This window comes from Suricata suricatta, chromosome 6, assembly GCF_006229205.1.
Source record: "Suricata suricatta isolate VVHF042 chromosome 6, meerkat_22Aug2017_6uvM2_HiC, whole genome shotgun sequence".
Lineage (NCBI taxonomy): Eukaryota > Metazoa > Chordata > Mammalia > Carnivora > Herpestidae > Suricata > Suricata suricatta.
In genome coordinates this window covers 84961059-84972505 of record NC_043705.1, presented here as the reverse complement: position 1 = coordinate 84972505, position 11447 = coordinate 84961059, and the positions used below count along the sequence as shown (strand labels likewise).

The window sequence follows — 11447 nt, the reverse complement described above, 5'->3', positions numbered from 1 at the left end:
GGGGGGGGTCCCTGACCCGTGCGGCCGGACCAGGCTGGAAGCCCCCGGAGGCCAAACTTTGCGAGGCGGGACGCGGGGGCAGCCTCTCGCTGCTGCGCAGCTTCCCCGCGCGCTTCCCCGGAAGCCTGGGTTCTGCCAAGTGCTGGAGCAGCTGTCAGCGCGCGGGGCTGGCGAGTGTAAACGCTCCACGCCTCCGGGCGGGGGAAGTTTGCTGGTTTCCCGGCCCCAGAGCAGAGTCGTGGGTTTGAATCAACGCCCGGGGGGAGCCTGACTCTGAGAGTCATAGATAGAGGTTTTGCTCACATCCCAGTGCCCAGGAAATTGAGGAGGGGGCTTAAGATACCTCTTCCTGGTAGCATCTGACCCATACAGCTACTCACAATTCCCACTTGGCAACTGGCCTCTGCCCACGTCCAGAACACAGTGTCCTCCTCTGTCCCCGCCACACGCGCGCACACGCACACACTCAGGCGTGGAGGCGCATACACCAGCCCCCAGCCCTTGCAGCCCGCACAGTCAAAGGCCCGCGGCCCCTGACCAGGGCTGGGGCTCCCAGCCTCCTTGGTGCGTAGGGGCCAGAGTTGTGTACGGTGGGGCCGCTGCCGCTTTCCCTTTCTCCCTTTCATTGCACCGCCCTTCCTCCTCCCTCCATGTCCCGTTGGCCATCCTAACCTGCTTGGTAACTAGGCTCTCAGCCCACCTCCCTTGGGGTGGGGGAAGTTCCCCTGCATCCTTTGTCTGCTCTCCCTGAGCTTCCACGTAGGCTGAGTTGTTAGGGCCTCCTGATCTCTCCTACCCACCATCCATGCACTTAGCAGAGCTGAGCTTATATATGTATGGTGTTGGGGGGGGGGGGTCATTTGTATGATTAAGGGGACATGGGGTTCCCCTTAGCAATTCTTGATTCTTGCTGCCCTGAGAACCTGGGAGACGCCTCCCACCCTGGCCAGGCCATTGTTAATCCTAGAGGTCAGAAGGGAGCTTCAGGGTTCCTGAGATGTGAAGCCAGACTGATTGGAGATCAATGAGTGAGAGCTTACACCAGCCGGATGATTGAGGCTGATAGCTGTTTCTCTAAAGGATCTCTATGTTGCGCATCCTGTACCCATTCTGCCTAGCTGCCCTCCCCACTCTGCCCCCTCAGTCCTCCTTCTGCTCTATCCCATCCGTTTTCCAACACCCCATCATACCCCCTAAATCCTCACTTTAACAAACCCTTCTGCCCCATGACCTCCCCTTTAGTCCTGAACGAGCCAGGAGGCTGCACTGCTGCTGGGTATGTGTTCATATTGCACACATATCCATGTTCCGGTTGTGTGTGCAACCCTCGGGGGGGTGGGGTGGGGTGCAGGGTTCGTGAGCTGATCATGGTAAACTGGGGGTGTTCATGCTCCTCACACAGGGGAGGTATTGCTGGATACCACGTCGGTGCCCAGGAAATGTTTACTAAGTCGGCTGTGTGTGAGAAGGCTGTGTGGTCATATCTGAGCACGTGTGAGCACTGTGGTTGGCATGTGTGCCCTGGTGATGATGAGGGCTGGCAGTGTGTGCAGCATTGGTATGTGTGTGGCCAGATCAGCTTGTGTGAGGGCTGGCCTGCTGCACGTGTGTGTGATGGTTGTGAGCAGTTGCACAGGTGAGCATGTGTACATAAGGGGGTGATGGGTGCTGGTGAGTCAGGGTGCCACAGCCAGGGGAGGGTGCCACATGGATTCCTTGGAAGGTCATAGAGTGGGGGAACTGCATCCCTGGTTGGTGGGGCACCTGTTGGGTTCTGGTCCAAGGTTGCCTTGGGAGCTGGCCGGTGGGTTCTAGTGCTGCAGGGCTGCCCTGTAGCAGAGGCTGCCTCTAGGCACCAGCTCTCAGGCCTGTGGGAGGAGCCTCTGGGCCCTTCTTATCTGGGGCCCCTTACTGCTATTCCCCCACAGGCTCTGGGCACCGGTGCCCAGGCAGGCTGGCCCTGAGTTGACCCCAGCTCCTCCCACACCTCCTCCCACACCACCCATCATCTCCTCGGCAACAGCAGCCAGTGAAAAATGTGTGTGAGTGGCTGAGGGAGGGATGGCCAGTCAGGCGGCAGGGGGCGCCGGGGGCCAGCTGGACTGCAGCCTCCGGATCCCCCAGGCCAAGGGCCCACCCTCTGTCACTGCCTCACACAAAAGCCTGTCCCTTCAGCACACTCACTGCCTGTGTGCCCCTGCACACAGGGACACCCCCACACCCTGTCTCACAGCTTTTTCCCATTCATACCCAGTCTTACACAGCTGCCACCTGCCTCCCTGCCCCATGGGCCGCTCACACCTGTTGGATGTCCTGCCGCACAGATCTCTGCACTCCTAGGGCGAGGGGCCCTTGAGGAGCTGGCTCTCCTGGAAGGTGGTGCTGAGGGGCCCTGAGCTGTGGTATTGTCTATCCTGACCTTAACAATCTGTCCTGATGGCCTCTTCCGCGGGCCCCACCCCGATCCTCAGGGCTGGTCCTAGACCCCTCAGTCCACCTCTCACCCCCAAACTGGGGCAGTTGGTTAGGGGGAGGGTGTCTTAATTCTTTAGGGCTCTCACTTTGTCTTGAGGATGGGTTAGGCTGGGCTTCAGGGTCCCCCAGGTTTCCCCAGGAGAGGGCTGTTCCTGTCTGCTCCCTGTCGCCCATGTTGGGAGGGGCTTCCCTTGCAGAACCTGGGGATTGGTACTGATCCAGGTACCAAGCCCCCAACCGTGGGTCACTGGCAGGTTTCTATGGGCAGCCAACTTTGGCTTCAGCCCAGGGCCAGGAGCCCCTCCTGTCCTACATACCTTCCTCCCACCTGGTCTTGCTCTGGGCCCCAGACCTGCAGACTCAAGCCGTGCAGTCTCAAAGTCAGGAGCTGCCTTGAGCCCAGGGTGGGGGGACCCCTTCTCCATGCAAAGGCAGTAGTGTTGGGCTTGGCTGCTGCCTGGGAACACATGTGTCTACACACATGCATGCCTGAGCCTAATCTATCCAGGCCAGCCCTCTCTCACTGCCTCCCCTCACCCCTCCAGTCCTCCAGCCTGGGGCTGGAAACCTTGCAGTCTCTCTTGGCTCTCCCTTCTCCTTCACGCTTCATGTCTAATCTGTCACCAAGTCCTCCAGCTCAGTTCTACTTGTGACATTGCTCATGTCCCTCTCCTCTTTTGTCACCACACCTGCCCCCCACCACAGCCTCTTTCTCCCTCACCTTTCCCACCTGGACCAGTGCAGTGGCCACCACCACCGCCCCATCCACTTTCTGTACCTCCTCTACTTTGCTTGATGCCCCTGGTATCTGGGCTGGGACCCCACTAAAAAGACTTCTGTGGCTCACCAGTGCCTGAAGGTAAAGGCCAAACCTGAGCCTGGGGGCCCTTTGGGAAACACCTGCATCACCACGCATGACTAGGCTGATCGAATGGAACGCGGCTTTAACTGCTGGTGGGCCAGGCATCCACACCCCAAGTCAGGCTGTGGCTTCTGCACTATAGCTTCCTTGCCTCCCAGAACCTGGTGCCCCCGGCCCCGCCAGCCCCACTCCCCATCCTACAGCCCAACGTCTCCTGCTCTGGCCAGACCTAGGCCAAGCCCCCCTGCTGCTGCCAGCCCAACTGTTCTGCATATCTCAGCTCCCAGCTTCAATCCAGCTCCTTCCAAGGGAACTCCCCAACTCCTCCCAGGGCCCACATAGAGGCCATGGCACATCGATGAGCTTTGAGTGGCCAACAGGACAGATTCCTCAGCCCTGTCCTCCTTCTCCATGGCAGCCTTCCCCATCCCTGTCCCTGAACACAGACTGCTTTACTCTGGGGAGGCTGGAAATGGCTTGTGTCCAGGGTAGGAATGAGCAAGTTAAAGCCTCACCATGGGGTGGCTGTGCCCTGGACCTTCACACAGATGGCAAACCAGCTCGTGATCATGCATGTTTGTGGGTCCTTCACACAGGTTGTATGGCCAGGTTTACTGAGTAGGAACCTCTCTGCTCACCCCTCCCCCTTCCAGGCATAGCTCTTCCCAGATGGGTGTCTTCTCATGCACATAATGTCATTCTGAGCACCAGACCTGTAGACTCAAGGCCCTAGAAGGTGGGGCATGGAGCCATGGCATTACCCTTCCTGACCCTGACCATCTGGTCTAGTGGTCTCTTCCTTAGGCCCCACCCTGATCCTCAGGAATGGAATTGACACCAAAACTTGGGCTGCTGTGTGCAACACCTATTGGGACTTCTGGTTCCTGAGGCCAAGCACCAGGAAAGTCTGGCCCATGAGCCTCAGCCATCCTCGTCCCCCAGATGGGAGTTCAGCTTCCTGTGGTCGATTCCATTGGTCTACTCCTTCTCTCCTCTCCTATGGGAATGGCACTGACAGGTCTTCCTGCCTTCTGGGGAGTCTCGACCCCCCCCTCTTCCTGCAAGGTTAGAGTAGAAAGGGCAGAGGCTTAGGAGACAGACAGGTCTAGGTTTCATGCTAAGCCACCTGACCTTGGACAAGTAAATTTTACTCCCCAGCTTGTTCCCACATCTTTAGAATAGGGTCATTTCTGCTTCCTGAGGCTATTGTAATGAGATGATGGTCAACACAGAGAGTGCCCCAGGGTGGGACCTGCATGGCTTGTTTATCTCCTTCCTCCGTTTTCCCTGGCTCTGAAAGGGCATGAGTTAGGACAGAGCTAGCATCCTAAGGGGATCAGGGCCAGAGCCCAGAGATAAGAGAGGAAAGCATTTGTCACTGTTCCAGCCGCAGGCAGGAGCCCCAGGAAGGAGTCATGCTTTTAATTGGAAGAAGCAACCCCCCCTCCAATCTGTACACATACCACCCCCTGCAGGGACTTGGACCTGACTCACACTGATTGCTCCAGTGTGCAAAGAGCTTTGTTTGGGGTTCTATGAAGATGATGATTTGGGTGCAGCTTGTCCTGGAACCATGTGCTAATGATCAGCTCTGACACACAACATAGCAGCAAAGGGGGTGGGTCCCTGGATGGCTCTAAATGCTAGTCCGAGCTCTGCTAGTCAATTGCTGTGTGACCTTGGATAAGTCACTTAACATCTCTGGGCTGTTGGCCTCTGTAGACTAAAGCATTGGACTTGATGACTCGACTGGAGCAGAGGCTAGTGTGCAGGGAGGCTGCCTTGAGAGCTTGGGGTGGACTCAGCAGCAGGCTCCCCCAGGAACCACTCACACATGCTCAGCACCTGCCAAAGGTGCCAACCACCCATTGGTAGCTGCCCACATTGCCTCAGAGCTAGGTGGCTGGTGTGGTAGGGCTGCAAGTAGCTGGGAAGCAGAGATAGGAACTGTGAGTCCCAGCACCCAAGTCAGGAAATAAGGTCCTGCTTTAGCTGGTGAACACCCGCATTGGCAAAAACAGGCCTTCTTATGGCCTTAAGAAGGTCATAGCGCCAGTGCCTGTGGCCCACCCTCTTCCCAGGCACTGATGTCAGATGCACAGGCAGCCTTTGGCCCTCAGGAGCCAGAACCCTAGTCATGTTGAGGAGGTGGTGGGATGGTCGAGTGGGTAAGCTCTTGAGTCTGAGTTTGGACGAGGACTTGGACTAGAGTGAGGCAAGGGAGGTGCCCAGGGTGCAGAAATTAAGCTCTGCAAGGGCAGGGTCAACCTCCTTAAATTTTGTGCCCTTGGTACCCTTTGGGCCCCACCCTTAGTCCTAGCTGGCAAGCTAGCTTTCCCCTGCACTTCAGTTTTCTTGTCTATAAAATGGAGTCATAACAGGACCTACCTCACAGGGTTGTTGTGTAGATTAGGTGGACTCATGCATGTCATCGGTGTGTCACTGTCCTGGCACACAGCAGGCGTGCAGTGTTAGCAACTGACGATGAAAGATATGGCAGACAGCACGGTTCTGTCCTCACTTTGGGGGAGCCTTTGGTACCATCTTTGTGGCATAGGGTGCAGCTAGGGGTTCAGGTGGGAGGACAAAGGTCTGCATTTTAGTTGTGTCTTTTGACACCCAGGAGTGGGGCTTGTAGAAGTCCCCACCCCTCCCCTTCTCATGGTGTGGTTGCTGACAAGCCCATCCCAGCCCTGTTTACGATGGGGAAGAGGGAGAGCCTCAGAAATCTGGAGAGGCCTGACCGACAGCTGCTCATCCCTAGGGTAGGCTGCAAAGGGTTGGGTTTTAGGTTCCACTTAGATGGAGGAAGGGGCTCCTGAAGAGAGCACCAAGGGCCAGGGCCCTGATGGGTGAGTCCCCCAGAGCTAGGACCCTCCCCACACCTAGATGTCAGAGCTGCGTCCATCTGGAAGGCTCAGGGTCACCTTGAGCTCCAGGCAAATAATGTGGCTGAGATTTGAGGAGGGGAGCCAGTCTAGATTGACGGAGCCTGAGCTACAACTGCAGGGCCCTTGGGTAGGAAGCTCCGGACGTTGTATCCTTTCTGCCCTATACCGCCCCAGCCTGGACGGCAGGTGGGACTCCACCCCCGACTGCCCCACCCCAGCACGTCCAGCAGAGAGCCTGCAGGGAGTACACCCGGAGTGAGACCTTACTCCCTCCTAACTGGGGCGGAGACCAGATAGAGTTGAGGGGCTGCTGTGTTTTCCCACATCTGCATCTTCCCAGCCCCCTCACTCCTCCCCGATAAAACGGTGCCAGGCACGGGCAGGCAGGAGTGCTTCCTTAGGGTCCCCGTGTGACTGGAGCCTACCCTGCTTCCAAAAACATACCATCCCCACCTCGTTGCCTGGTTGTTTGGGTAGCTTGCCCGGGGTCACGGGCTACACGTGGGGCGGCAGGGGCCTGAGCCACTCCCTAGGAGCTCAAGCCTGGGGTATTGGCAATTAGCAACTGCGCCCCCCGGCCCGCGAGCCAGCGGGGGCTCTGGGAAGGGGCGCTCCCCGGCGGCGTGGTGCCCCGCAGCCCAGCCCCGCTCGGCGCGGGTGCTGAGCGCGCGGTAAAGCGTGGTGAACTCGGCAGTCGCGCGGGGCAGGGACTGGGGCAGGGGAAGGGGCGGGATCCCTCCGCCCGCCAGCCCGCCCGCGGCCGCCCGCCGGATTAGCGGCTCTTTGTTCGGGGCCTGTTAACAAGTTCCTGGCTGAGCGCTCGGCTGCCGCCCGGGGAGCGGGCATCCAGCCTCCGGGCACCGCGGCTCTGTGGCCGCCGCAGCGCCTCGGTTCTCACGCCCAGCTGCACCCCCACCCCCACCCCCGCCCCCGCCCGCACCTTCCCCGGGCCCGTAGACGTGGCTGGGCGGTGGCCCCACTAGAGGTCTGGGTGAGACAGAGCTCCAGAGCACTCCGGCTGACCTCCCTACGGAAAGGACCCGCACACCGCTTTCCATGAGCACCTCCTGTGGGGCTTGGGGCTAGGGGCTTCGAATGCGCGCTGCCCTCGGTCCCATTTCACAGATGGGGAAGGACACGGCTTCCTGCAGTCCTGGCCAAACTAGGCAGGGCTGGAGTTCCAATGCATGTCTTTGAATCCAACTCAAACTCTTTCAAATAGAAGAGAAGCCTAGGGAGGAGAGAGGAGGAGCTTTCAGTGGTTGTAGACTTGTTACATTTTTTATTCTTAATTAACGTCATGATGGTAGTAATCATGGCCCATGCTGGGCTGTCCTGCATCATCTGATCAGAATCTAAGGACAACCCACCAGAGAGGTAAGGTTAGTCCCATTTATTAGATAAGGACACCGAGGCTCAGAGAAATGGCAGGGCTGGAATCTTGCCTGACCCCCTTACTTACCTCCTCCTACACCGTGGGTAGCAAAAGGCTGTCCTATGTGGTCATTTACACTCAAGGCTTTGTCTGGTGCCCCATGGACATGAAAGACTATGGGAGAAAGTCAGGGAACTTTGATACTTTCTGTGGTCTTGGGCTTATCCCCTCATCTCTCCAAGTTTATTCCACCCTCTATATCCTGCCTCTTGACCCCACCCTTGGGTGCTTCCTAGACCTAGGCAGAGCTGTCCAGGCCACAGGATTTTGAATACAAATCCCCCTGGGAATTGGCTCTCCAACTTGCCCTGGGCCACACATCTTCAGGTGGCTGGGACTGTTCAAAACCACTTTGTTACAAGGAGGAATCCTTCCCGGTAACCTCCTCCAAATGGTTCTTGGCTCTTCCTTCTGGCCCCACACAGAATGGATTCCCCCTTTTCAGTTATTTAAGACAGAGCTCCTCCTCCCTGGCCCATTTTCTGCCCTTTCCAGGCCAGCCACCTCCAGTCCTCTCAGCTGTTTCTCACGTAGCATGGATCCAAGCCCCCTTCCCTGTCCCCTACATCCCTGTTACCTGACTCTGATGTCAATCCCAGGAGCTCATCCCACTGTGTTACAATGCTCTGGCATGAACTAGCACAGGATACTAAGTGAATCTGTTGCAAATATTGGGAAACCCAACCCAAAATGACTTAAGAAAAAAAAAAAAAGATTTATTGGTACATGTAACTGAAAGACCAAGTGGTAGTCTAGCTTCAGGCATGGTTGGATCCCGAAAGATCAGCATGACCAGGATCTATGCCTCATCTCTACTCTTCTAGGGGCTGGCACCACTCTCCAACAGCTTTATCCCTCGCTGTCCCAAGGTGGCTGCCACAGCTTACCAAAGCTCCATCCTTGCAGGCTCAGTCCAGGGGGAAGGAGAGAGCATCTCTTCCCTCAGCCATCCAACACATGTCCTGGTCCTTCCTCATTGTGCCAGCTCAAGTGCTGTGCCATGTGAGCCAGTCTCCATTGCTAGCAGTTATGGTTATGCCATTTAGCTTGGGCCCAAGCCACCTATGCCACCAGCCTATCTGCTACCACTCACAGCTTGTTCACCAGGAAGAGATGGGCTTGTCGTGTCGTCCTCAGATTTAACCAGTGTGTCAGCAATACAGTTTTCCTGAGTGTTTAATCAAAACATGAATAGCACCAAGGACACAGCAAGAGGCTCAAAGGTAAAGACCCAAGTTTGGATTTGGATCACCTGAGGTATTTAATCAGCTGTGTTACAAAAAATGCTGGCCATTCAACAGGTTTTGCATTCCCTTAAATGTTCTGTCATCATGGATCTCCATTTGCAGATCCTGAGATATTTTATCAGGTGCCTGGCTGAAATCCAGACACACTGTTTTCATTCTGGCCCTGATCTACCAGAACAGTAACAATAATAAGGGAAGCTGGTCTGGAGTGATGGGTCTGCAGGAGTCCAAGTATGTCTCTCTCTGTCACTACTTTCCTTAGTCATCTGTAGTTGACAGAGAAGCTCCATCAGAATCATGCTTGGGACTGACATCAGGTCATTGTGCTGTGGCCCCTTCAGTGGACATTTGTTGGGTTTTCTATTTGTCCAGCTTCCATTCCTGGGATGGACATGACCAGTGTGGAAAGATAGCCCCAAACCAAAGACAAAAACACTGACAAGAGACATGGAGTGGAGAAGCATGCAGGACAGGCTGAGCTCAGGTCCAGTTGAGGCTTGTGGGAAATGCCAAAGCCACATGGTGCAGGAGGGGGCTTGGAGGAGGATGACTAGGAAAGGGCAGGCCTGCTGACTGAGGGGCTCTGGGAAGCCAGCCTTCCCATTCCACCATTTTGCAAATGAAGACACTGAACTGGGGTGGGGGTGGGGGAGGGTAGGACAAACTCTAATAAGAAAGAACTGAAGACCAAGAAGGCTTGAGCAGAGAGGCCAAGGGGTTGTTTTGAATGAGTTTAAGTCTCTTGGGCCGGACAGACCCCACCCCAACCCCGCTGCTGGGCTCTGAGGGAGTGGGAGTAGAAGTGTCCATGGGGCAGGAGATGCCGAACTGCGGTCTGCTTTCCCAAAGAGGAGGCAAGTTGATTCGGTGAATCATCAGGGGTTTTCAAGTGCAAGCAACAAAATTGATTCTCAAAATTTAAGCAAAAAAGGGAAAGTACCGGTGAGAAATGGGGTTGTTGAGAGAAGAGCCAAGAGACTTAAAAAGCAGTCCCTGAAATGAGAAAGGGACCAGGAAAGGAGAAATTACTTACCTGTCTCATTGGGCCCTGCTGCTGAGATCAGGGGCCCCCCAAACTCCCACTAAGGCTGTATACAAAAGGGGAAGGTTATGGGGGCTCAGAGCTTCCCTGACACTATTCTAGAGACCTTCTTTCTCCAGATCCTTTGGGATCACACAGCCAGAGGTCCATTTCTGAGACCCACTTATCTTTCTCAAAATTCCTGTCCTTTCAAAAATCTGGCTTTTTGGCAGGTGAGGGGGTGGGGGAACTCCTTTCTTTGGTGCGAATTTCCTGAAGCCCAGCACCCAAAGGCCAGGACACCCTTCTGAGGGTGGTCAGCATCCCTCCCCAGCAGTGATGTGCTGCTAAATGTTTAACACTTGGCACTCTGGAAGAGCTGGGGGACTGGTTTGCCAATTTCCATGGTGTAAATACTCCCACTATGGCCTATTTTAAGCTACCAATGTGATGTCAGCTGGCTTACAAAATTCTAGAAATTTTAATGATGGTCTGTCTTTAGCAAAGTTTCACTGGCTGTAGCACACTGCTGTTCCCTGGTCACCCTAGTCCTCTGAAGAAGTGGTCACAGGTAGAGAGTGACAGAGAGTCTTTAGACCTCTGCCTGTAGGACCAACGGATGTCCCCAGGCTTGGAGAGGCTGCTTCTTCTAGACACCAGGCTCTTTGCTCTTTGGTGGGCTGAAGGTAGGGAGTCACTTAAGCACTAGAGCCATTAAGACCCAGGGCTCTGCAGATGATGTGGGTTAGAATCTTAAACTGAGTCACCTTAGGTAACTTGAGCTCTCTACACCTCAGTTTCCTCATCCAGAAAATATGGGTAATGGAAGGTTCCTATCTCCTACGGTTGCAAGGATTAAATGAGGTATTTCACTTGGAACAACTTAGCCCCATTCAGGCCCACAGTGACTGCTCAGTACCAGGGAGGTGCTGCCCATGCTATGTGGACTGTCCCAGGTATGCTCACTCTGGGCCTCGGTGACCACGCCCCAGAAGTGTAGGGGAGTGGAGCACAAGGTCCTTGGTTGACAGCACTGACAGCGATCCTCAAGGGCAAGACCCTGAAGGTCTGGAATCTTGGGAAGGTGCTTATTCTGGGGTGATGAGCTTTCATGGTAGGGCTCAAGAAGGAAGGTTGACGTGATGAAGGATGACTCACCCCCAGTGACTTGGCCAGGTCTGACTCCCAATAGCCTGGAGGCTGGGCGGGGCCTAAGGTTGAGTCGAGAGCTGGCAGGGGCCATTGTGACATTTGAGAGCGTGGATTGCCCTGGCATGGACAACCTACCTGCTTGTTTACATCATGGACTGTGGCTTCAGGGTTTGTCCCTGGCCACCCCCCATGCTCTGCTCCTGAGCTCTGGGGGTCCCCAAGGCCAGAAGAAAGGGACTCCACCTAGGACTTTGGCATGTGGTAGGATTGGACCAGGCAGTGAAGGGACAGGGCAGGGCACGGGCATTCCATGGTGACAGTGTATGTACAGGGGAGCCAGGAGGTACAGCCTGGCAGAAGCAGA

The 11447-nt window shown here is 55.7% G+C and overlaps 1 long non-coding RNA gene across 2 annotated transcripts; it reads right to left on the bottom strand.

Annotated features, from left to right (window-relative positions):
* Positions 1-4105: 4105 nt before the first annotated feature.
* LOC115293172 lies at positions 4106-11114 on the bottom strand. 2 transcript variants are annotated; one of them, XR_003909400.1, is made up of 4 exons: positions 11090-11114; positions 7252-7459; positions 5726-5901; positions 4106-4395 (listed from the first exon to the last, which is right to left on the bottom strand). It is a non-coding gene; the product is annotated as an uncharacterized LOC115293172 (long non-coding RNA). The 2 variants fall into 2 exon arrangements; XR_003909401.1 differs by having other exon boundaries at positions 7293-7459.
* Between the last annotated feature and the right edge of the window lie 333 nt (positions 11115-11447).